The sequence below is a fragment of the Phyllobates terribilis genome, unplaced genomic scaffold, assembly GCF_046119375.1.
Source record: "Phyllobates terribilis strain yellow unplaced genomic scaffold, ASM4611937v1 Scaffold_4__5_contigs__length_816908805, whole genome shotgun sequence".
NCBI lineage: Eukaryota > Metazoa > Chordata > Amphibia > Anura > Dendrobatidae > Phyllobates > Phyllobates terribilis.
In genome coordinates, this window is record NW_027362764.1 from 684,170,146 (window position 1) to 684,197,224 (window position 27,079).

Here is a 27,079-nt window from a genome sequence, read left to right on the forward strand (position 1 = left end):
ATATACATTCATATCCATATTTGAACGGTTGTACAAAGCTCTCATCAAAAATGGAAAAGTACAACATATGATAACAACTTTTGTACAAAAATTCAAATTCCTAAATTCAGTTTCCCAAGTTATGGCATCACAAAAAAATTAATTATTTGAATGTGCGCAGATGCTGGATTTTGTTAGAAAACATGAGAATCGTGAAAAGAAAATAAATCAAGCTAAATTTATAAAACCAGGAAAGGTAAAATCTTACCAAAAGCCAATATCAAACTCTCCTAGACTGAGTCATCCCCATAGTGAACTCTATCAAATACGAAAAAGATTACATATATGTTATAAGTCATATCAGCCAGTGCAAAGATCCATCTCTAGACAGAATGAGTTAATTCTCAGTCAGAACTGTGATTCTCTAAAAAGGAAAATGGCTGAAACTGATGGACAGAGACAGGTGAGACGACCAACTCACAGTGACGTCACGGAATGTGGACAGAAGAGCAGGCAGTTCTCTGAGGTTTTGAAGGATAGAAAAATGTCTTTCCTAAATAGGCGTTCCTGGAGATATTTGAGAGAGACAGAAGATTTGGTTTAGGGAGTGGCTAAGGAAAAACTGTAATTATAATGTTGTATCAAAATGTAATAAAATGTCTCAATATTTATTTATAATCTTATACAGTAAAATTGTAGTTACATAGTTTCTAATAGTTCATATATATATATATATATATATATACACTTGTCTAAGTAGAGATTGCGTATAATTGTATTTATATATACGTTTATAAGATATATATATATATTAATTAATAAATTAGAACTACATATCTATAAATTTAAGTAGCAATATTTTGAATTACATTAGAACCAACCAATATATGTATAAGATATTTAAATAATTCTGTTTCTGTATGAATTTGTTATTTAATTTTATTTTCTTATATTTCCTTAGAGTTTTCATTCCAAAGCAGGATTTGATCAAAGAACTCTAAAATGGATTTATTTCTTTATTCACACAGGAAGTGAAAAAATTGCATGATTTCATGTGTATAACATTTTAAAATAATAACAATATATCTAGTTGAACTATAATATATATGTAATACTTATTAATTCTTTTGTGTTGCTAATATTTTCTGTGCATGAAGTGTTCGTGCAAATTAAAGTAGCTTTACAGCATGACGTGTGACAGCTGCGGCCTTTGAACTTTGAGCTAATAGTATAGGATCCCATTCATTCTATTTTCAACTGATGTAACTTAAGACCGGGCAGCCAGTGAAAAAAGAATCTAAGACAAGAGTTTTTTCAAGTGTCTGAAATTCCAGTGACTTACTCTCATATTATATAATATGTACTTGGGGAATAGTCAAAGAAATATAAAGATATTCAATTGATATGGCAATGCGCATTAATAAATTGGGATACAACAATTTTGGGTTAAATATATATATATATATCTAAAACTTCATATGTGGAATGTTTGAGTTGAACAGATCTGTGAATGTCAGAGTGAAGGTGACAGATGAGTAAATCAGCAGCTGCTAAGTGTGATTGATGTGACAGAGGCCTCATATGTTTGTATGTTTGAAAAAAAAAAATGTTTCTTTATGTGAAGCTACAAAAATATATTTAATTCTGAGGAAATTATAATACATAATTAGGTATTATCTACATATATATATTTCTATATTTCTTTAATAATTATTATTTCTTGATTTAACTAATAGTGGATAAGGGCAACCACACATCAAAATGGTTTACAAAGCAAATTTATATTTAGAATAATTTTCCACATGATAATATTCTTGAATAACTATAATATTATTTTTAATGGTTACCTAAATAGGTACACACCTCTCTTTAGTCAAATCTATGCTACTCATCGATATGAAATTTATGCACAATATTTCTAGAAGAATAATTATTTTTAATTTGGTTCTGATATATACATAAATTTTATAAAATAATATTTTTGGTATTAAGGGGGAAAATGTGTTTTTGATCCTGATTGCATAATCACTTTTGATCAATACTTATTTTCCACACATTTTAATAAAGAAGAAATAATAATAAGGTACTATGGTATAATTAAGAAGGGTATTACATGCAAAGTTGCATAATTTAATATATTTTGGTGGTACAAGGTTATGACAAATATGAAATTATCCAAATAATGGAGATATAAGGGTATTTTTTATGGAGAATATAATTACTCTGCATTTGTTATTAAAATTTAAAGGCCTTATTTTTAATTTTATTCTTATTTTTACTCTTAATTTTATTTTTCATTTTTAAAATTATATTCTTACTTTATACTTCTTATTTTTCTATTTTTTCATTTTTTAATTCTCATTTGATTTTATTTGAGTTCAATATCTCAATTGAGAAAACACATTAATATTTAATAAAGTAATGTCTAATACAAGAGTATTGCTTCATTAAATATATATTGCTAAGGAAAAAAATGTTTACATTTTCTGAGTAAACACAACAATTCATTCATTCATTTATTCATTCATTCATTCATTCATTCATTCATACATTCATATATTTATTCATTTTGGTTCAGGAGTATACATTCTTTGATATTATTGGTTTAATAAAGATATAAAAACTTGTTTTTTCAAAATACACTGACACCTATGGGTTGGAAAAGGTAATTACACCTATGACATAAAAATGTTCTATCATATGGAGAACTTGATTGATAATGAATTATTATCTATTATTGTTTATTATTCCAAACATAATTTATTTTAATATTTTGATAATAATTAGATGGATTTTACTGATTGCTATGGTACGCTGTGATATTATAGGTTAGGAAAAACTGCCAGATTTGGTATCAGATTAGGGAATGAAGACTTCAATCAAGACATCGCAATTATGAATTCTATCTTAATAAAGACTTTTAATTTTTATAAATCAAAGAGATTCTCAAAAGTTACAAGAATAAGCAACTGATATCCAGACATCTCAGAAGGTAACAGGTGTGAATGCTGAGTGTTATAATAGACTGTGTCCATTACATACAATACAATTCACACCACTGATCACCAGGACGGCAGAGGACGATGATCCTATATGTACTGTGTTGTGTTCAAGTTTCATCACGTTCCAGTGGTTTCTTATTAGAGATGAGCGGTGTTCGACTAGAACTGTTCGCCAATCTCAAATTCGAGCTGTTTTGGCCTGTGTTCGAGTTGTTCGACGAACCCGAACGATTTGCAAAAAATTCGGCTGTTCGAGGTTATGTTCGATAACTGTTCATGCACCAAAAGCGTGTCCTGCATGTCTGGCGCTATTTAGAGCACCAATCATGCAGGGATTGTCTGCCACTCACTGTAATGCCACAGCCATGGTGGTTGTGGCATTAGAGTGATTGCCCAAATCGATGGGAACTGTGCTCACAGTGAAACATGAAAAGCCGGCAATTCAGCAGCGGTACACCGGTACCCGACAATTTAGAACCGAAAGAATAGAGCATCACACATAGATTAGATAGATAGAAACATGTCAGTCACATATATAAGAAGTACAGTGACAGTGCTGATTACTGTACTTGTCATTTAGTGTAAAGGATTTATAAAAAAAAATATTAGTGTTTTCATGCACCGTCTCTTTAAAAAAGCCGGCCGGCAATTCAGCAGCGGTACCCGACAATTTAGAATAGAAGGAATAGAGAATCACACATAGATTAGATAGATAGAAACATGTCAGTCACATATATAAGAAGTACAGTGACAGTGTTGATTACTGTACTTGCCATTTAGTGTAAAGGATTTATTAAAAAAAATAATAGTGTTTTCATGCACCGTCTCTTTAAAAAAGCCGGCCGGCAATTCAGCATCTGTACCCGACAATTTAGAATGGAAGCAATAGAGCATCACACATAGATTAGATAGATAGAAACATGTCAGTCACATATATATGAAGTACAGTGACAGTGTTGATTACTGTACTTGTCAATTAGTGTTAAAATAAAGGATTTATTTAAAAAAAAATTGACGTGGGATCCCCCATAATTTTAGTCTCTAGCGGAGGTTAAGCAGACGGCTGGGGCAGATGTTTGAAGCCTGGGAAGGGGTAGTACCCACGGAGCTTCCCAGGCTACTAATATCAGCCCCCAGCTGAATGCCTAGCCTTTACTAGCTATTAAAATGGGGGACCCCCCAAAAAATTGACGTGGGGTCCCCCCTATTTTAATAGCTAGCAAAGGCTAGGCAGACAGCTGGGGGCTGATATTAATAGCCCAGGAAGGGTGCCATGAATATTGGCCCCCTCCCAGGCTAGAAACACCAGCCATCAGCCGCCCCAGAAATGGCACATCCATAGGATGCGCCAATTCTGGCACTTAGCCTCGCTCTTCCCACTGCCCTGTAGCGGTGGCAGTGGGGTAATGGGGCTGGGGTTGATGTCAGCTTATAATGCCAGCTGACATCAAGCCCAGGTTAGTAATGGAGAGGCGTCTATAAGACACCCCCATTACTAACCCCTTAGTCAAAGTTAAAAAAAAACACAAACACCCAGAATAAAGTCCTTTAATTGAAATAAAGACACAATTCTTTATTGTTCTAAACTAAACCATACTTACAATCACGCCCATTCCAGCTGAAGCCAACGATCCCCTGCAATAAAAGAAAAATAATAAAGCAACATAATCCTTACCTTCCCATGGTTCCCACGACAGCTTCAGCTCTGCTACATCGAGATGACAGGCTGGACCGCAGCAGAAAGCTGCCATCCAGCCTGTCATCCTGCAGACACTGAGAAGCGCAGGCTTGCTTGCGCTGCTCAGCGTCTCTCTGTGACGGCATCCAGATGAGCCGAGTTCATGTCCAATGAACTCGGTTCACCTCATGCACGTCACTGACAGCGTGGGAAAATTCTCACCTGAAGCGGTGAGTGCAGGAGAATTCTCCCACGCTGTCAGTGATGTGCATAAGGTGAGCTCATGTCCAATGAACTCAGCTCACCTCCTGCACGTCACTGACAGCGTGGGAGAATTCTCCTGCACTCAGCGCTTCAGCGTGAGAATTCTCCCACGCTGAAGCGCTGAGTGCAGGAGAATTTTCCCACGCTGTCAGTGACGTGCATGAGGTGAGCCGAGTTCATTGGACATTAACTCGGTTCATCTGGATGCCCTCACAGAGAGACACTGTGGAGCGCAAGCAAGCCTGCGCTTCTCAGTGTCTGCGGGATGACAGGCTGGATGGCAGCGTTCTGCTGCGGTCCAGCCTGTCATCTCGATGTAGCAGAGCTGAAGCTGTCATGGGAACCATGGAAAGGTAAGGATGATGTTGCTTTATTATTTTTCTTTTATTTCAGGAGATCGTTGGCTTCAGCTGGAATGGGCGTGATGGTAAGTATGGTTTAATTTAGAACAATAAAGAATTGTGTGTTTATTTCAATTAAAGGACTTTTTTCTGGGTGTTGTGTTTTTTTTAAATACTTTACTAGAAATTCATGGTGGTCATGTCTAATATTGGCGTGACCCCATGAATTTCGGGCTTAGGGCCAGCTGATAATGCCAAGCTGGCCCTAACCCCTTTATTACCCAGTGAGCCACCGCATCAGGGCCCTGGATGAGTTGGGTACAGCGCCAGAAGATGGCGCTTCTATGAACGCGCCATTTTCCGGGGTGGCTGCGGACTGCAATTTGCAGCGGGGGTGGCCCAGAAAGCTTGGGCCTCCCTGCGCTGCGGATTCCAGCCCCCAGCTGCCTAGTTGTACCTGGCTGGACACAAAAACAGGGCGAAGCCCCACGTCAATTTTCTTTAAATTATTTCATGAAATAATTAAGAAAAAAAGGGCTTCCCTATATTGCTGTGTCCGGCCAGGTACAAATAGGCAGCTGGTGGTTGGGGGCAGCCCGTTCCTGCCTGCTGCACCTGACTGGACACAAATATAGTGCGAAGCCCAACGTCAATTTTTTTTTAATTATTTCATGAATTTCCGGAAATAATTTAAAAAAATTGAAGTGGGGCTTCGCACTATATTTGTGTCCAGCCAGGTACAGCAGGCAGGAACGGGCTGCCCCCAACCACCAGCTGCCTATTTGTACCTGGCCGGACACAACAATATAGAGAAGGCCTTTTTTTCTTAATTATTTCATGAATTTCATGAAATAATTAAAAAAAATTGAAGTGGGGCTTCGCACTATATTTGTGTCCAGCCAGGTACAGCAGGCAGGAACGGGCTGCCCCCAACCACCAGCTGACTATTTGTACCTGGCCGGACACAACAATATAGGGAAGGCCTTTTTTTCTTAATTATTTTATGAATTTCATGAAATAATTAAAAAAAATTGAAGTGGGGCTTCGCACTATATTTGTGTCCAGCCAGGTACAGCAGGCAGGAACGGGCTGCCCCCAACCACCAGCTGACTATTTGTACCTGGCCGGACACAACAATATAGGGAAGGCCTTTTTTTCTTAATTATTTCATGAATTTCATGAAATAATTAAAAAAAATTGAAGTGGGGCTTCGCACTATATTTGTGTCCAGCCAGGTACAGCAGACAGGAACGGGCTGCCCCCAACCACCAGCTGCCTATTTGTACCTGGCCGGACACAACAATATAGGGAAGGCCTTTTTTTCTTAATTATTTCATGAATTTCATGAAATAATTAAAAAAAATTGAAGTGGGGCTTCGCACTATATTTGTGTCCAGACAGGTACAGCAGGCAGGAACGGGCTGCCCCCAACCACCAGCTGACTATTTGTACCTGGCCGGACACAACAATATAGGGAAGGCCTTTTTTTCTTAATTATTTCATGAATTTCATGAAATAATTTAAAAAAAAATACGTGTGGCTTCGCCCTATTTTTGTGTCCAGCCAGGTACAACTAGGCAGCTGGGGGCTGGAATCTGCAGCGCAGGGAGGACCAAGCTTTCTGGCCCCCCCCCCGCTGCAAATTGCAGTCCGCAGCCACCCCGGAAAATGGCGCGTTCATAGAAGCGCCTTCTTCTGGCGCTGTACCCAACTCATCCAGGGCCCTGGTGCGGTGGCTCACTGGGTAATAAAGGGGTTAGGGCCAGCTTGGTATTATCAGCTGGCCCCAAGCCCAAAATTCATGGGGTCACGCCAGTATTAGACATGACCGCCATGAATTTCTAGTAAAGTATTTAAAAAAAACACAACACCCAGAAAAAAGTCCTTTAATTGAAATAAACACACAATTCTTTATTGTTCTAAATTAAACCATACTTACCATCACACCCATTCCAGCTGAAGCCAACGATCTACTGCAATAAAAGAAAAATAATAAACCAACCTCATCCTTACCTTTCCATGGTTCCCACGACAGCTTCAGCTCTGCTACATCGAGATGACTGGCTGGACCGCAGCAGAACGCTGCCATCCAGCCTGTCATCCCGCGGACACTGAGAAGCGCAGGCATGCTTGCGCTCCTCACTGTCTCGCTGTGACGGCATCCAGATGAGCCGAGGTCATGTCCTATGAACTCGGCTCACCTCATGCACGTCACTGACAGCGTGGGAAAATTCTCACGCTGAAGTGCTGAGTGCAGGAGAATTCTCCCACGCTGTCAGTGACGTGCATGAGGTGAGCTCATGTCCAATGAACTCAGCTCACCTCATGCACCTCACTGACAGCGTGGGAAAATTCTCCTGCACTCAGCGCTTCAGCGTGAGAATTTTCCCACGCTGTCAGTGACGTGCATGAGGTGAGCCGAGTTCATAGGACATGACCTCGGCTCATCTGGATGCCGTCACAGCGAGACAGTGAGGAGCGCAAGCATGCCTGCGCTTCTCAGTGTCCGCGGGATGACAGGCTGGATGGCAGCGTTCTGCTGCGATCCAGCCAGTCATTTCGATGTAGCAGAGCTGGAGCTGTCCTGGGAACCATGGAAAGGTAAGGATGATGTTGGTTTATTATTTTATTTTTATTACAGGGGATCGTTGGCTTCAGCTGGAATGGGCGTGACGGTAAGTATGGTTTAATTTAGAACAATAAAGAATTGTGTGTTTATTTCAATTAAAGGACTTTATTCTGGGTGTTTGTGTTTTTTTTAACTTTGAATATGGGGTTAGTAATGGAGGTGTCTTATAGACGCCTCTCCATTACTAACCTGGCCTTGATGTCAGCTGGCATTATAAGCTGACATCAACCCCAGCCCTATTACCCCACTGCCACCGCTACAGGGCAGTGGGAAGAGCGAGGCTAAGTGCCAGAATTGGCGCATCCTATGGATGCGCCATTTCTGGGGCGGCTGATGGCTGGTGTTTCTAGCCTGGGAGGGGGCCAATATTCATGGCACCCTTCCTGAGCTATTAATATCAGCCCCCAGCTGTCTGCCTAGCCTTTGCTAGCTATTAAAATAGGGGGGACCCCACGTCATTTTTTGGGGGGGTCCCCCATTTTAATAGCTAGTAAAGGCTAAGTATTCAGCTGGGGGCTGATATTAGTAGCCTGGTAAGCTCCGTGGGTATTACCCCCTTCCGAGGCTTCAAACATCTGCCCCAGCCGTCTGCTTAACCTCCGCTAGAGCCTAAAATTATGGGGGATCCCACGCCAATTTTTATTTTAATAAATCCTTTATTTTAACACTAAATGACAAGTACAGTAACCAACACTGTCACTGTACTTATTATAAATGTGACTGACATGTTTCTATCTATCTAATCTATGTGTGATGCTCTATCTTTCTGTTCTAAATTGTCGGGTACCGCTGCTGAATTGCCGGCCGGCTTTTTTAAAGAGACAGTGCATGAAAACACTATTATTTTTTTAAATAAATCCTTTACACTAAATGACAAGTACAGTAAGCAACACTGTCACTGTACTTATTATATATGTGACTGACATGTTTCTATCTATCTAATCTATGTGTGAAGCTCTATTCTTTCTGTTCTAAATTGTCGGGTACAGATGCTGAATTGAAAGCTGGCTTTTTTAAAGAGACGGTGCATGAAAACACTAATATTTTTTTTTAATAAATCCTTTACACTAAATGACAAGTGCAGTAACCAACACTGTCACTGTACTTCATATATATGTGACTGACATGTTTCTATCTATCTAATCTATGTGTGATGCTCTATTCCTTCTTGTATAAATTGTCGGGTACCGGTGTATGCCGCTGCTGAATTTGCCGGCCGGCTTTTTTAAAGAGAGTGTCTTCTGAGCAGTTTGTCAGCTTTTGGACACCTTTGCAGGTGTTTTCTATGTGTTTCTATGTGTTTTTGTTTGCCTGCCATTGGTTTTAACGGTGTTCGACGGTGTTCTAAGGTGTTCGACGAACAGTTCGACGAACAGTTCCTCGAACATCCCGGTGTTCGACGAACCGAACCGAACCCGAACACTACAGGGGTGGCTCAACACTATTTCTTATCACCTGCAACGCTTCAATGAAAGCTGGTGAACAGGTAATACCTGGCATATGTTTCCTGTATATAAAGGACTGAGTACTGGTTATGGTGCTATATAAAGCAGGAAAGTGTCAAGTTAACCCTTGCTTTACTGACCAAAGACGTCACATCTGTTCCAAAAGTGACACGAGACCAGTGCGGACACACGGAAGATTCCAAAGACGATCCAACGTAAGTCCAGGTGACACTGCACAGATATTAAAGCTACATTTCATCCATGGACTTTGTTTTCTTATCAACTGACACACATGATCTTTCTAATAAAGAGTACAGTTTATGGACTGAACAATAATGAGCACAATTATGGACTGTACAATATCTACATGCTGTAATTTATTTCAAAGGAGTTTTCATCTAAAGACTGTGTTATAAAAGAACCAAGAAGAAGACGAGACGACGACCCGATGACAGCAGATGATGACGATTGAACCCGCGATTGCTTCAATTTAGATATAGGGAAGTATAATTATACATATTAAATGAATATTAGTCACGGCTTACCATAACATGAATTCACATCATTATATAACAATAATCCGATATTGATACTATTATTACTATTATTATTATTATGGAAATTTAATGATATTGCCAAGGAAGAAGGAAAGAAAAAATGATTGATGAATGTATCTTCTTTTGAGAATTTCAGTTAAAGTCCTTTTATTCTCAAAAAGGGGGAAATGTTAAATGGTTAATTGTGGAAATTCATTTGGAATGTTAATCGATAATCATTTTTCTGAGTTCTATGCCTCAGCCATCGTGTCTAGTTGACATGCACTATTTGTGTGTGTATTTTTGGTTCACTACCATATGTAGAACAGGTGTCCATACGACTGGCTATAAAAGCCCATGGTACAGAAAGGGGGGGCTCTCTTGCTCTGCCCACCCCAAAAGACACAGAATCTTCATGCTGAGAAGCAGATGACATGTAGGCCTGGACACATGCTGGACAAAGACATGATTTACCAGCCATGATCCAAGGAAAGATGGGTGAATCTTTAATTAAACAATTAAGCTAATTATTGACAAATGGATAATTACTTTATAACTAATTATTGTATGTACCTACTGCAATCTGATTCTTTTTAATGGACAATCCAAGAATAAATAGATACATTTTTTCATAAGAATATCGTGATATTGATACTTTGAGAAGTCCTCAGTAGAAAAAAATTACACAGGAAAAGTATTATTTTACAGTCTCCCATCCAAGTACTAACCAAGCCCGACCCTGCTTAGCTTCCAAGATCAGAGGAGATCGGGCGTGTTCAGGGTGGTGTGGCCGTAGGCAGAGAAATGCCTCTCACTTGCTGCTTTTCTACTTTGACGTCTGGCTGCCGGCTGCCCTTTCCAGTGCTCAGCAAGACCAGGTCCTTTTGTGCTTTCCCTTCTCTTCAATTTTTTTGCTGGCTTCCTTAAAAGGTCTTGTATACACAACGCCTTACTCAGAGCCGCTGAGCTCACTGATCGGCTGCAGCGCTGTAGACGGAACGTCAGCTTCACGGCCAATGCCACAGGCCGGGAGCAGAGGCGGGACTCACCGGTAGACCCGGGTAGGGTGAGTAGAGCGCGGTTAGTTGCTTTCTAATAGCCTGCAGCCGGGGATTAACTTTTAATGAAAGAGAACAATCCCTTTGACTGTCTGCAGCGCGCCACTCCTAGGAAGCGCACTCTCACACACAAGCCAGCATGCACACGTGCTCGCACGTGACAACACCCCCTATCTGCCTCTACAACCTCTCCGTCACCATGCGTCAGACTCTCCTGCCTGTTTTATGATTTCAGGGCCCTAGCAGGAATCACCCCCCCCCTCCCCAATTCCTTCCGCACCTTCCTTGCACTGAGGTTAGCTCTTTGTCAGCCGTCTGGCTTGGTTACAAAAGATTCTTTGCAGAGAAACATGTTACTTCTGCTGGCCCTCGCTAGGCGGCCGGCATCCAAAACCTTCCCTGGGCACCTTCTGAAGGCCTGGCCCCTTCACGGCCCTGGGTGCTTTTAACGCCATCATTTCCACACGGCGAGCTGCGGAGTCAATAAGCACTCCTAGCCGTGACAAGGAGCTCGGTGTCAGGCCTGCGTGAAGGCGGCGGGGTAGCGTACTTAGCTGCCAACTGGCTCAGAGGCCTTGGGGCTTCCATCATCTAAGTTAATTAAGGACGGTGTCCGGCAAGGCGCCGTTCCATGCTAGCCGAGCTGGGCAGTAGGTAGAAACGTCATCAAAATGGTCTACAGCACCCGGTGTTCCCAGGAGGTCTCCCATCCAAGTACTGTCCGAGCCCAGCCCTGCTTTGCTTCCGAGATCATATGAGATCGGGCGTATCCAAGGTGGTATGGCCAGTAGAAGCTGCTTGATCCATCGCCCGGCCAGCTTTTCTCAGGATCACTTGGTGGCGAGCAATCTGGCCGTGACGGGGCGGGCTCCGAAGGGTCCATGCAAAGTCTGTGCCATCCCTACAGGTGTGGATTGTTTAGCAGTGATTCACACGCTGCATCAGGTGTCTTCAAAAATGGTTTACCGGTGGTTGCCTCCAGCCACGCGGGAGACGCTGGTCCTGGTGAAAAGGAGCCTAGCATTAAAAGTAAATAAGCAACAATGCTGGAGGCCCACGGTGATCAGAAGGATGCTGGTATTTTGCAGAGATGAAATAGCGCAAGAGAGAAAGCAAATGAAAAAAAGAAAAGAGAATGAATGTGTGCACTTGTGAAAGGGAATGGAAAAAAGGCATAGAAGAGAGTGCCCCCTGATGGTGGAAGGAAGGAAAAAGCAAAAGCCTACAGCACCTGGCATTCCCAGGCGGTCTCTGTTAAATGGTTAATTATGGAAATTCATTTGGAATGTTAATCGATAATCATTTTTCTGAGTTCTATGCCTCAGCCATCGTGTCTAGTTGACATGCGCTATTTGTGTGTGTATTTTTGGTTCACTACCATATGTAGAACAGGTGTCCATACGACTGGCTATAAAAGCCCATGTTACAGAAAGGGGGGGCTCTCTTGCTCTGCCCACCCAACAAGACACAGAATCTTCATGCTGAGAAGCAGATGACATGTAGGCCTGGACACATGCTGGACAAAGACATGATTTACCAGCCAGGATCCAAGGAAAGATGGGTGAATCTCAACAATTAAGCTAATTATGGACAAATGGACAATTACTTTATAACTAATTATTGTATGTACCTGCTGCAATCTGATTCTTTTTAATGGACAATCCAAGAATAAATAGATACATTTTTTTATAAGAATATCGTGATATTGATACTTTGAGAAATCCTCAGTAGAAAAAAATAATACAGGAAGAGTATTATTTTACAATGATGAGCCAGCCAGTCCTGTTTTTTTGTTTTTTAAATTAAGTAAGTGAATTTCTTCCGTGAACAAGGTGGGAGTCCTGACGAGCTGAACAGCTGTTGTTCACGTGTCAGTAAATTCACTAGTTTGTCACGAGAAGCAGAAAGGACCTACAGACTGAGGAAAGACAGGAAGCAGAGGTACTAACAAGTAACAGAATCACACAGGAAAAGAATCAGACAAACTGAAGACAGGACGTGCTGATAAAGAGAAGCCAAGGAATCTTAAGGTAAGCAAAATATGGATATAATTTCTTCTTTTTTTAAACAAAGTAATATTAATTTCAAAGTTAATGTAGGAGATGACATAGAAGTTTTGTGGCTCAGTTTATACAAAGAATGTGAATTGCAGAATTTACAGTTAACTTCTAAATTGGTAAATAGAGACAAACAGAAATTGAGAAATATTCTACATTTGGTAGATTTTTTTCATAGTCTTGTGTTAGAGATTTCTAAGCAGGAAAATAGTGTAGAAGTGTCAGACGGTGATACTGATTCTGACTGTAATGTGGAAAATGAACAAGAAGTAAGACACGTGTATGTAACTGAAGTTGACCTTGGGTCTGACCAAGAGACGGACATACAGAAACCTGACATGGGAGGAGACATGACTGACATACGAGAAACCGACATACTAGGTGATGTGGGAGGAGACGTGAGTGACGTAGGAGGAAAGGACGTACAAGAGCCACTAAAAATATCAGAGAATTCAGGAATTACCCAGGCTCAACTCCAAATTAAAATGAGGAAAAATTTGCTGAAATTATACAAAATCATGCCAAAATATGATGTCAAAATCCATGCCTGTAGAAATTCAGAGACATTTGAGAGCTTCTCTGATAAGTTTGATTTATCCAATGAGGAGAGGAATCAATTATTTAAAATATGGATTCCTGTGACATTGTCCAGACGTTTACATTTAATGCCCTGTGAAAATGACTCTCCTAATGGATGGGAAAATGATTCGGACAGATTAAGATATTTGATTTATTGTGTCACAAAGGATTTTCCCAACATAGAAGATCTGCAGAAACTAAGGATTGGTAGGAAGGAATGTACATATACATTCATGTCCATATTTGAGCGGTTGTACAAAGCTCTCATCAAAAATGGAAAAGTACAACATATGATAACAACGTTTGTAGAAAAATTCAAATTCCAAAATTCAGTTTCCCAAGTTATGGCATCAAAAAAAAATTCATTATTTGAATGTGCGCAGATGCTGGATTTTGTTAGAAAACATGAGAATCGTGAAAAGAAAATAAATCAAGCTAAATTTATAAAACCAGGAAAGGTAAAATCTTACCAAAAGCCAATATCAAACTCTCCTAGACTGAGTCATCCCCATAGTGAACTCTATCAAATACGCCGAAGATTTCATATATGTTATAAGCCATATTAGCCAGTGCAAAGATCCATCTCTCCACAGAATGAGTTAATTCTCAGTCAGAACTGTGATTCTCTAAAAAGGAAAATGGCTGAAACTGATGGACAGAGACAGGTGAGACGACCAACTCACAGTGACGTCATGGAATGTGGACAGAAGAACAAGCAGTTCTCTGAGGTTTTGAAGGATAGAAAAATGTCTTTCCTAAATAGGGCGTTCCTGGAGATATTTGAGAGAGATAGAAGATTTGATTTAGGGAGTGGCTAAGGAAAAACTGCAATTATAATGTTGTATCAAAATGTAATACAATGTCTCAATATTTATTTATAATCTTATACAGTAAAATTGTAGTTACATAGTTTCTAATAGTTCATATATATATATATATATATATATATATACACTTGTCTAAGTAGAGATTGCGCATAATTGTATTTATATATACGTTTATAAAATATATATATATATATATTAATTAATAAATTAGAACTTCATATATATAAATTTAAGTAGCAATATTTTGAATTACATTAGAACCAACCAATATATGTATAAGACATTTAAATAATTCTGTTTCTGTATGAATTTGATATTTAATTTTATTTTCTTATATTTCCTTAGAGTTTTCATTCCAAAGCAGGATTTGATCAAAGAACTCTAAAATGGATTTATTTCTTTATTCACACATGACGTGTGACAGCTGCGGCCTTTGAACTTTGAGCTAATAGTATAGGATCCCATTCATTCTATTTTCAACTGATGTAACTTAAGACCGGGCAGCCAGTGAAAAAAGAATCTAAGACAAGAGTTTTTTCAAGTGTCTGAAATTCCAGTGACTTACTCTCATATTATATAATATGTACTTGGGGAATATTCAAAGAAATATAAAGATATTCAATTGATATGGCAATGCACATTAATAAATTGGGATACAACAATTTTGGGTTAAATATATATATATACATATATATACATATATATATATATATATATATAAAACTTCATATGTGGAATGTTTGAGTTGAACAGATCTGTGAATGTCAGAGTGAAGGTGACAGATGAGTAAATCAGCAGCGGCTAAGTGTGATTGATGTGACAGAGGCCTCGTATGTTTGTTTGTTTGAAAAAAAAAAATGTTTCTTTATGTGAAGGTACAAAAATATATTTAATTCTGAGGAAATTATAATACATAATTAGGTATTATCTACATATATATTTCTATATTTCTTTAATAATTATTATTTCTTGATTTAACTAATAGTGGATAAGGGCAACCACACATCAAAATGGTTTACAAAGCAAATTTATATTTAGAATAATTTTCCACATGATAATATTCTTGAATAACTATAATATTATTTTTAATGGTTACCTAAATAGGTACACACCTCTCTTTAGTCAAATCTATGCTACTCATCGATATGAAATTTATGTACAATATTTCTAGAAGAATAATTATTTTTAATTTGGTTCTGATATATACATAAATTTTATAAAATAATATTTTTGGTATTAAGGGGGAAAATGTGTTTTTGATCCTGATTACATAATCACTTTTGATCAATACTTATTTTCCACACATTTTAATAAAGAAGAAATAATAATAAGGTACTATGGTATAATTAAGAAGGGTATTACATGCAAAGTTGCATAATTTAATATTTTTTGGTGGTACAAGGTTATGACAAATATGAAATCATCCAGATAATGGAGATATAAGGGTATTTTTATAGAGAATATAATTACTCTGCATTTGTCATTAAAATTTAAAGGCCTTATTTTTATTTTTATTCTTATTTTTACTCTTAATTTTATTTTTCATTTTTAAAATTTTATTCTTACTTTATACTTCTTATTTTTCTATTTTTTCATTTTTTAATTCACATTTGATTTTATTTGAGTTCAATATCTCAATTGAGAAAACACATTAATATTTAATAAAGTAATGTCTAATACAAGAGTATTGCTTCATTAAATATATATTGTTAAGGAAAAAAATGTTTACATTTTCTGAGTAAACACAACAATTCATTCATTCATTTATTCATTCATTCATTCATTCATACATTCATATATTTATTCATTTTGGTTCAGGAGTATACATTCTTTGATATTATTGGTTTAATAAAGATATAAAAACTTGTTTTTCAAAATACACTGACACCTATGGGTTGGAAAATGTAATTACACCTATGACATAAAAATGTTCTATCATATGGAGAACTTGATTGATAATGAATTATTATCTATTATTGTTTATTATTCCAAACATAATTTATTTTAATATTTTGATAATAATTAGATGGATATTACTGATTGCTATGGTACGCTGTGATATTATAGGTTAGGAAAAACTGCCAGATTTGGTATCAGATTAGGGAATGAAGACTTCAATCAAGACATCGCAATTATGAATTCTATCTTAATAAAGACTTTTAATTTTTATAAATCAAAGAGATTCTCAAAAGTTACAAGAAGCAACTGATATCCGGACGTCTCAGAAGGTAACAGGTGTGAATGCTGAGTGTTATAATAGACTGTGTCCATTACATACAATACAATTCACACCACTGATCACCAGGACGGCAGAGGATGATGATCCTATATGTACTGTGTTGTGTTCAAGTTTCATCACGTTCCAGTGGTTTCTTATCACCTGCCATGCTTCAATGAAAGCTGGTGAACAGGTTGTACCTGGCATATGTGTCCTGTATATAAAGGACTGAGTACTGGTTATGGTGCTATATAAAGCAGGAATGTGTCAAGTTAACCCTTGCTTTACTGACCAAAGACGTCACATCTGTTCCAAAATTGACACGAGACCAGTGCGGACACACGGAAGATTCCAAAGACGATCCAACGTAAGTCCAGGTGACACTGCACAGATATTAAAGCTACATTTCATCCATGGACTTTGTTTTCTTATCAACTGACACACATGATCTTTCTAATAAAGAGTACAGTTTATGGACTGAACAATAATGAACACAATTATGGACTGTACAATATCTACATGCTGTAATTTATTTCAAAGGAGTTTTCATCTAAAGACTGTGTTATAAAAGAACCAAGAAGAAGACGAGACGACGACCCGATGACAACAGATGATGACGATTGAACCCGCGATTGCTTCAATTTAGATATAGGGAAGTATAATTATACATATTAAATGAATATTAGTCACGGCTTACCATAACATGAATTCACATCATTATATAACAATAATCCGATATTGATACTATTATTACTATTATTATTATTATTATGGAAATTTAATGATATTGCCAAGGAAGAAGGAAAGAAAAAATGATTGATGAATGTATCTTCTTTTGAGAAATTTCAATTAAAGTCCTTTTATTCTCAAAAAAGGGGGAAATGTTAAATGGTTAATTATGGAAATTCATTTGGAATGTTAATCGATAATCATTTTTCTGAGTTCTATGCCTCAGCCATCGTGTCTAGTTGACATGCGCTATTTGTGTGTGTATTTTTGGTTCACTACCATATGTAGAACAGGTGTCCATACGACTGGCTATAAAAGCCCATGGTACAGAAAGGGGGGGCTCTCTTGCTCTGCCCACCCCACAAGACACAGAATCTTCATGCTGAGAAGCAGATGACATGTAGGCTTGGACACATGCTGGACAAACACATGATTTACCAGCCAGGATCCAAGGAAAGATGGGTGAATCTCAACAATTAAGCTAATTATGGACAAATGGACAATTACTTTATAACTAATTATTGTATGTACCTGCTGCAATCTGATTCTTTTTAATGGACAATCCAAGAATAAATAGATACATTTTTTTATAAGAATATCGTGATATTGATATTTTGAGAAGTCCTCAGTAGAAAAAAAATAATACAGGAAGAGTATTATTTTACAGTCTCCCATCCAAGCACTAACCAGTCCCGACCCTGCTTAGCTTCCGAGATCAGATGAGATCGGGCGTGTTCAGGGTGGTGTGGGCGTAGGCAGAGACAAGCCTCTCACTTGCTGCTTTTCTACTTTGAAGTCTGGCTGCCGGCTGCCCTTTCCAGTGCTCAGCAAGACCAGGTCCTTTTGTGCTTTCCCTTCTCTTCAATTTTTTTGCTGGTTTCCTTAAAAGGTCTTGTAGACACAACGCCCCACTCAGAGCCGCTGAGCTCACTGATCGGCTGCAGCGCTGTCGATGGAACGTCAGCTTCACGGCCAATGCCACAGGCCGGGAGCAGAGGCGAGACTCACCGGTAGACCCGGGTAGGGTGAGTAGAGCGCGGTTAGTTGCTTTCTAATAGCCTGCAGCCGGGGATTACTTTTTAATGAAAGGGAACAATCCCTTTGACTGTCTGCAGCGCGCCACACCTAGGAAGCGCACTCTTACACACAAGCCAGCATGCACACGGGCTCGCACGTGACAACACCCCCTATCTGCCCCTACAACCTCTCCGTCACCATGCGTCAGACTCTCCTGCCTGTTTTATGATTTCAGGGCCCTAGCAGGAATCACCCCCCCCTCCCCAATTCCTTCCTTGCCTTTTTTGCACTGAGGTTAGCTCTTTGTCAGCCATCTGGCTTGGTTACACAAGCTTCTTTGCAGAGAAACATGTTACTTCTGCTGGCCCTCGCTAGGCGGTCGGCATCCAAAACTTTCCCTGGGCACCTGCTGAAAGCCTGGCCCCTTCACGGCCCCGGGTGCTATTAACTCCATCATTTCAACACGGCGAGCTGCGGAGTCAATAAGCACTCCTAGCCGTGGCAAGGAGCTCGGTGTCAGGCCTGCGTGAAGGCGCCGGGGTAGCGTACTTAGCTTCCAACTGGCTCAGAGGCCTTGGGGCTTCCATCATCTAAGTTACTTAAGGTCGGTGTCCGGCAAGGCGCCGTTACATGCTAGCCGAGCTGGGCAGTAGGGCAAAACGTCATCAAAATGGTCTACAGCACCCGGTGTTCCTAGGAGGTATCCCATCCAAGTACTGTTCGAGCCCAGCCCTGCTTTGTTTCCGAGATCAGACGAGATCAGGCGGATCCAAGGTGGTATGGCCAGTAGACGCTGCTCGATCCATCGCCCGGCCAGCATTTCTCAGGATCGCTTGGTTGCGAGCAATCTGGCCGTGACGGGGCGGGCTCCGAAGGGTCCATGCATAGGCTGTGCCGACCCTACAGGTGTGGTTTGTTTAGCAGTGATTCACCCGCCGCATCAGGTGTCTTCAAAAATGTCTCGGCGCAGGGTCTCCTGCAGGCTAAACCCTTCATCGCGGTAATGTGACAGAAAGAGCAAGCTGGACCCGTAACTTGGGGGCGGAGCGAGACGTCCAGGGGTTAATGAAGGAAGAGGGTGAGATGGTTGCCAGTGACTTTGAGCTGCTCTTCAGGGGGGAGGGTCATGTTGCCTGCAAAGGTCTTCTGCTTGGGGTTACCGGTGGTTGCCTCCAGCCACCCGGGAGACACTGGTCCTGGAGAAAAGGAGCCTAGTATTAAAAGTAAATAAGCAACAATGCTGGAGGCCCACGATGATCAGAAGGATGCTGGTATTTTGCAGAGATGAAATAGCGCAAGAGAGAAAGCAAATGAAAAAAAGAAAAGAGAATGAATGTGTGCACTTGTGAAAGGGAATGGAAAAAAGGCATAGAAGAGAGTGCCCCCTGCTGGTGGAAGGAAGAACAAAAGGCTACAGCTCCTGGCATTCCAAGGTGGTCTCCCATCCAAGTACTAACCAGGCCTGACCTTGTTTAGCTTCCAAGACCAGATGTGTTCAGGGTGGTGTAGCCATAGGCAGACACAAGCCTCTCACTTGCTGCTTTTCTACTTTGACGTCTGGCTGCCGGCTGCCAGCTGCCCTTTCCAGTGCTCAGCAAGACCAGGTCCTTTTGTGCTTTCACTTCTCTTCAATTTTTTTGCTGGCTTCCTTAAAAGGTCTTGTAGACACAACGCCCCACTCAGAGCCGCTGAGCTCACTGATCGGCTGCAGCGCTGTTGACGGAACGTCAGTTTCACGGCCAATGCTACAGGCCGGGAGCAGAGGCGAGACTCACCAGTAGACCCGGGTAGGGTGAGTAGAGCGCGGTTAGTTGCTTTCTAATAGCCTGCAGCCGGGGATTAACTTTTAATGAAAGGGAACAATCCCTTTGACTGTATGCAGCGCGCCACACCTAGGAAGAGCACTCTCACACACAAGCCAGCATGCACACGTGCTCGCACGTGACAACACCCCCTATCTGCCCCTACAACCTCTCCGTCACCATGCGTCAGACTCTCCTGCCTGTTTTATGATTTCAGGGCCCTAGCAGGAATCATCCCCCCCTCCGCAATTCCTTCCGCACCTTCCTTGCCTTCCTTGCACTGAGGTTAGCTCTTTGTCAGCCGTCTTGGTTACACAAGCTTCTTTGCAGAGAAACATGTTACTTCTGCTGGCCCTCGCTAGGCGGCCGGCATCCAAAAACTTCCCTGGGCACCTGCTGAAAGCCTGGCCCCTTCACGGCCCCCGGTGCTTTTAACGCCATCATTTCCACACGGCGAGCTGTGGAGTCAATAAACACTCCTAGCCGTGGCAAGGAGCTCGGTGTCAGGCCTTCGTGAAGGCGGCTGGGTAGCGTACTTAGCTGCCAACTGGCTCAGAGGCCTTGGGGCTTCCATCATCTAAGTTACTTAAGGTCGGTGTCTGGCAAGGCGCTGTTCCATGCTAGCCGAGCTGGGCAGTAGGGCAAAACGTCATCAAAATGGTCTACAGCACCCGGTGTTCCCACTAGGTCTCCCATCCAAGTACTGTCTGAGCCCAGCCCTGCTCTGCATCCGAGATCAGACGAGATCGGGCGTATCCAAGGTGGTATGGCCAGTAGACGCAGCTCGATCCATTGCCCGGCCAGCCTTTCTCAGGATCGCTTGGTGGCGAGCAATCTGGCGGTGACGGGGCGGGCTCCAAAGGGTCCATGCAAAGGCTGTGCCGTCCCTACAGGTGTGGTTTGATTAGCAGTGATTCACCCGCCGCATCAGGTGTCTTCAAAAATGGCTCGGCGCAGGGTCTCCTGTAGGCTAAACCCTTCATCGCGGTAATGTGACAGAAAGAGCAAGCTGGACCCGTAACTTGGGGGCGGAGCGAGACGTCCAGGGGTGAATGAAGGAAGAGGGTGAGATGGTTGCCAGTGACTTTGAGCTGCTCTTCAGGGGGGAGGGTCGTGTTGCCTGCAAAGGTCTTCTGCTTGGGGTTACCGGTGGTTGCCTCCAGCCACGCGGGAGACGCTGGTCCTGGTGAAAAGGAGCCTAGTATTTAAAGCAAATAAGCAACAATGCTGGAGGCCCACGGTGATCAGAAGGCTGCTGGTATTTTGCAGAGATGAAATAGCGCAAGAGAGAAAGCAAATGAAAAAAAGAAAAGAGAATGAATGTGTGCACTTGTGAAAGGGAATGGAAAAAAGGCATAGAAGAGAGTGCCCCCTGCTGGTGGAAGGAAAGAAAAAGCAAAAGCCTACAGCACCTGGTATTCCCAGGTGGTCTCCCATCCAAGTACTAACCAGGCCCAACCCTGCTTAGCTTTTAGAGATCAGACGAGATAATGGGCGTGTTCAGGGTGGTGTGGCCGTAGGAAGAGACTAGTCTCTCACTCGTTGCTTTTCTACTTTGACGTCTGGCTGCCGGCTGCCCTTTCCTGTGCTCAGCAAGACCAGGTCCTTTTGTGCTTTCCTTTTTCTTCAATTTTTTTGCTGGCTTCCTTAAAAGGTCTTGTAGACACAACGCCCCACTCAGAGCCGCTGAGCTCACTGATCGGCTGCAGCGCTGTCGACGAAACGTCAGCTTCACGGCCAATGCCACAGGCTGGGAGCAGAGGCGAGACTCACCGGTAGACCAGGGTAGGGTGAGTAGAACGCGGTTAGTTGCTTTCTAATAGGCTGCAGCCGGGGATTAACTTTTAATGAAAGGGAACAATCCCTTTGACTGTCTGCAGCGCGCCACACCTAGGAAGCTCACTCTCACACACAAGCCAGCATGCACACGTGCTCGCACGTGACAACACCCCCTATCTGCCCCTACAACCTCTCCGTCACCATGCATCAGACTCTCCTGCCTGTTTTATGATTTCAGGGCCCTATCAGGAATCACCCCCCCCTCCCCAATTCCTTCCGCACCTTCCTTGCCTTCCTTGCACTGAGGTTAGCTCTTTGGCAGCCGTCTGGCTTGGTTACACAAGCTTCTTTGCAGAGATACATGTTACTTCTGCTGGCCCTCGCTAGGCGGCGGGCATCCAAAACCTTCCATGGGCACCTGCTGAAAGTCTGGCCCCTTCACGACCCCGAGTGCTTTTAACGCCATCATTTCCACATGGTGAGCTGCGGAGTCAATAAGCACACCTAGACGTGACAAGAAGCTCGGTGTCAGGCCTGCGTGAAGGCGGAGGGGTAACGTACTTAGCTGCCAACTGGCTCAGAGGCCTTGGGGCTTCCATCATCTAAGTTACTTAAGGTCGGTGTCCGGCAAGGCGCCGTTCCATGCTAGCCGAGATGGGCAGTAGGGCAAAACGTTATCAAAATGGTCTACAGCACCTGGTGTTCCCAGGAGGTCTCCCATCCAAGTACTGTCTGAGCCCAGCCCTGCTTTGCTTCCAAGATCAGACGAGATCGGGCGTATCCAAGGTGGTATGGCCAGTAGATGCTGCTCGAACCATCGCCTGGCCAGCCTTTCTCCGGATCGCTTGGTGGCGAGCAATCTGGCCGTGACGGGGCGGGCTCCGAAGGGTCCATGCAAAGGCTGTGCCGTCCCTACAGGTGTGGTTTGTTTAGCAGTGATTCACCCGCCGCATCAGGTGTCTTCAAAAATGTCTCGGCGCAGGGTCTCCTGCAGGCTAAACCCTTCATCGCGGTAATGTGACAGAAAGAGCAAGCTGGACCCGTAACTTGGGGGCAGAGCAAGACGTCCAGGGGTGAATGAAGGAAGAGGGTGAGATGGTTGCCAGTGACTTTGAGCTGCTCTTCAGGGGGGAGGGTCGTGTTGCCTGCAAAGGTCTTCTGCTTGGGGTTACCGGTGGTTGCCTCCAGCCACGCGGGAGACGATGGTCCTAATATTAAAAGTAAAGAAGCAACAATGCTGGAGGCCCACGGTGATCAGAATGATGCTGGTATTTTGCAGAGATGAAATAGCGCAAGAGAGAAAGCAAATGAAAAAAAGAAAAGAGAATGAATGTGTGCACTTGTGAAAGGGAATGGAAAAAAGGCATAGAAGAGAATGCCCCCTGCTGGTGGAAAGAAGGAAAAAGCAAAAGCCTACAGCACCTGGTATTCCCAGGCGGTCTCCTATCCAAGTACTAACCAGGCCCGACGCTGCTTAGCTTCCGAGATCAGGCGTGCTCAGGGTGGTGTGGCCGCAGTCAGAGACAAGCCTCTCACTTGCTGCTTTTCTACTTTGACGTCTGGCTGCCGGCTGCCCTTTCCAGTGCTCAGCAAGACCAGGTCCTTTTGTGCTTTCCCTTCTCTTCAATTTTTTTGCTGGCTTCCTTAAAAGGTCTTGTAGACACAACGCCCCACTCAGAGCCGCTGAGCTCACTGATCGGCTGCAGCGCTGTCGACGGAACGTCAGCTTCACGGCCAATGCCACAGGCCGGGAGCAGAGGCGAGACTCACCGGTAGACCCGGGTAGGGTGAGTAGAGCGCGGTTAGTTGCTTTCTAATAGCCTGCAGCCGGGGATTAACTTTTAATGAAAGGGAACAATCCCTTTGACTGTCTGCAGCGCGCCACACCTAGGAAGCGCACTCTCACACACAAGCCAGCATACACTCGTGCTCGCACGTGACAACACCCCCTATCTGCCCCTACAACCTCTCCGTCACCATGCGTCAGACTCTCCTGCCTGTTTTATGATTTCAGGGCCCTAGCAGGAATCACCCCCCCCTCCCCAATTCCTTCCTTGCCTTCCTTGCACTCAAGCACTCTTTATGGACAGTGACTGTCCCACTTGACTGGTGCCAAGTAAATGTGGTACCAATATTCAAAAAGGGGTCTAAAAGTGACCCTGGGAACTATAGACCAGTCAGCTTAACGTCTGTTGTGGGTAAATTGTTTGAAGGATTTCTTAGAGATGCTATTGTAGAATATCTTAATGATAATAACTGTCTAACTCCATATCAACATGGACTCATGAGGGATCGCTCCTGCCAAACAAACCTGATGGCCTTCTACGAGGAGGTGAGCTTACAGCTGGACCGGGGAGAGTCAGTGGATGTTGTATACCTTGACTTCTCCAAAGCGTTTGATACCGTGCCACACAAAAGGTTGGTATATAAAATGAGAATGCTTGGTCTGGGGGATAATGTGTGCAAGTGGGTAAATAGCTGGCTGAGTGATAGAAAGCAGAGGGTGGTTATCAATGGTGTAAGCTCAGGGTGTGTCAGGGTTACTAGCGGGGTGCCTCAAGGGTCTGTCTTGGGCCCTATATTATTTAATATATTTATTAATGATCTAGTGGAAGGGTTGCATAGTAAAATAGCAATATTTGCAGATGATACTAAACTTTGTAAAGTAGTTAATACAGATGAGGATAGGGCACAGCTACAGGAGGATTTAGATAAATTGGGGAGTTGGGCCAAAAAATGGCAAATGGGGTTCAATGCCGATAAATGTAAGGTCATGCACATGGGAAAGAAAAACAGCAGTCACCCATATATATTAAATGGGAAACCGTTGAGGAAATCTGACATGGAGAAGGACCTGGGCGTCTTGGTTAATAGCAAATTAAATTGGAGTGCCCAGTGTCAGGCAGCAGCTGCGAAGGCAAATAGAGTCATGGCATGCATCAGAAGAGGAATAGGGGCATATGATGAGAACATTGTTCTTCCTCTGTATAAAGCGCTGGTAAGGCCGCACTTAGAATATTGTGCACAGTTCTGGGCTCCGGTGCTCAGGAAATACATATTGGAGCTAGAGAGGGTACAAAGGAGGGCGACTAAGGTAATAAAGGGAATGGAGGGACTAGAATACCCAGAGAGGTTGTCAAAATTAGGCCTATTTACGTTGGAAAAGAGAAGGCTTAGGGGAGACCTCATAAACATGTATAAATACATCAGGGGGCAGTACAGAGATCTCTCCCATGACCTGTTTATACCAAGGATGGTGACAAAGACGAGGGGGCACACTATGCGCCTGGAGGAAAGGAGGTTCCTGCACCAGCATAGAAGGGGATTCTTTACGGTCAGAGCCGTGAGACTCTGGAACTCTCTGGGAGAGGAAGTGGTGATGTCCAACTCACTTAATGAGTTCAAGAGAGGCCTGGACGCCTTTCTTGAGAACAATAAAATTACATCTTATGCTTAGTGATAGTTAATTAATCCAGGGATTTAATCTGACTGCCAGATTGGAGTCGGGAAGTGAATTTTTCCTCAATGATGTAAATTGGCCTATACCGCATGGGTTCTTTTTTGCCTTCCCCTGGATCAACGCTGCGGAATACCTGCAGTGCACAAGAAATAGGCTGAACTCGATGGACGCTTGTCTTTTTTCGGCCTTATAAACTATGTCTATGTAATATATGCACTGAGGTTAGCTCTTTGTCAGCCGTCTGGCTTGGTTACACAAGCTTCTTTGCAGAGAAACATGTTACTTCTGCTGGCCCTCGCTAGGCGGCCAGCATCCAAAGCCTTCCCTGGGCACCTGCTGAAAGCCTGGCCCCTTCACGGCCCCGGGTGCTTTTAACGCCATCATTTCCACACGGCGAGCTGCGGCGTCAATAAGCACTACTAGCCGTGACAAGGAGCTCGGTGTCAGGCCTGTGTGAAGGCGGCGGGGTAGCGTACTTAGCTGCCAACTGGCTCAGAGGCCTTGGGGCTTCCATCATCTAAGTTACTTAAGGTCGGTGTCCGGCAAGGCGCCGTTCCATGCTAGCCGAGCTGGGCAGTAGGGCAAAACGTCATCAAAATGGTCTACAGCACCCGGTGTTCCCAGGAGGTCTCCCATCCAAGTACTGTCCGAGCCTAGCCCTGCTTTGCTTCCGAGATCAGACGAGATCAGGCGTATCCAAGGTGGTATGGCCAGTAGACGCTGCTCAACCCATCGCCCGGCCAGCCTTTCTCAGGATCGCTTGGTGGCGAGCAATCTGGCCGTGACGGGGCGGGCTCCGAAGGGTCCATGCAAAGGCTGTGCCGTCCCTACAGGTGTGGTTTGTTTAGCAGTGATTCACCCGCCGCATCAGGTGTCTTCAAAAACGGCTCGGCGCAGGGTCTCCTGCAGGATAAACCCTTCATCGCAGTAATGTGACAGAAAGAGCAAGCTGGACCCGTACCTTGGGGGCGGAGCGAGAGGTCCAGGGGTGAATGAAGGAAGAGGGTGAGATGGTTGCCAGTGACTTTGAGCTGCTTTTCAGGGGGGAGGGTCGTGTTGCTTGCAAAGGTCTTCTGCTTGGGGTTACCGATGGTTGCCTCCAGCCACGTGGGAGACGCTGGTCCTAGTATTAAAAGTAAAGAAGCAACAATGCTGGAGGCCCACGGTGATCAGAAGGATGCTGGTATTTTGCAGAGATGAAATAGCGCAAGAGAGAAAGCAAATGAAAAAAAGAAAAGAGAATGAATGTGTGCACTTGTGAAAGGGAATGGAAAAAAGGCATAGAAGAGAGTGCCCCCTGCTGGTGGAAAGAAGGAAAAAGCAAAAGCCTACAGCACCTGGTATTCCCAGGCGGTCTCCTATCCAAGTACTAACCAGGCCCGACCCTGCTTAGCTTCCGAGATCAGGCGTGTTCAGGATGGTGTGGCTGTAGACAGAGACAAGCCTCTCACTTGCTGCTTTTCTACTTTGACGTCTGGCTGCCGGCTGCCCTTTCCAGTGCTCAGCAAGACCAGGTCCTTTTGTGCTTTCCCTTCTCTTCAATTTTTTTGCTGGCTTCCTTAAAAGGTCTTGTAGACAGAAGGCCCCACTCAGAGCCGCTGAGCTCACTGATCGGCTGCAGCGCTGTCGACGGAACGTCAGCTTCACGGCCAATGCCACAGGCCGGGAGCAGAGGCGAG

General features: G+C 42.9%; 1 non-coding gene and 7 pseudogenes across 1 annotated transcript; all 8 read right to left on the reverse strand.

The window, feature by feature from the left end:
* Window positions 1-11,605: 11,605 nt before the first annotated feature.
* Window positions 11,606-11,725, reverse strand: LOC141267253 (5S ribosomal RNA). The gene has a single exon (XR_012321262.1). It is a non-coding gene; the product is annotated as a 5S ribosomal RNA (ribosomal RNA).
* Window positions 11,726-19,031: 7,306 nt separating this feature from the next.
* On the reverse strand, window positions 19,032-19,151 carry LOC141269138 (5S ribosomal RNA; annotated as a pseudogene).
* A 1,669-nt stretch (window positions 19,152-20,820) lies between these two features.
* LOC141269301 (5S ribosomal RNA) lies at window positions 20,821-20,940 on the reverse strand (annotated as a pseudogene).
* Window positions 20,941-21,561: 621 nt separating this feature from the next.
* On the reverse strand, window positions 21,562-21,683 carry LOC141267965 (5S ribosomal RNA; annotated as a pseudogene).
* A 941-nt stretch (window positions 21,684-22,624) lies between these two features.
* On the reverse strand, window positions 22,625-22,744 carry LOC141268145 (5S ribosomal RNA; annotated as a pseudogene).
* Window positions 22,745-23,350: 606 nt separating this feature from the next.
* Window positions 23,351-23,459, reverse strand: LOC141270010 (5S ribosomal RNA; annotated as a pseudogene).
* Window positions 23,460-25,999: 2,540 nt separating this feature from the next.
* LOC141267792 (5S ribosomal RNA) lies at window positions 26,000-26,119 on the reverse strand (annotated as a pseudogene).
* Window positions 26,120-26,725: 606 nt separating this feature from the next.
* LOC141268863 (5S ribosomal RNA) lies at window positions 26,726-26,834 on the reverse strand (annotated as a pseudogene).
* Between the last annotated feature and the right edge of the window lie 245 nt (window positions 26,835-27,079).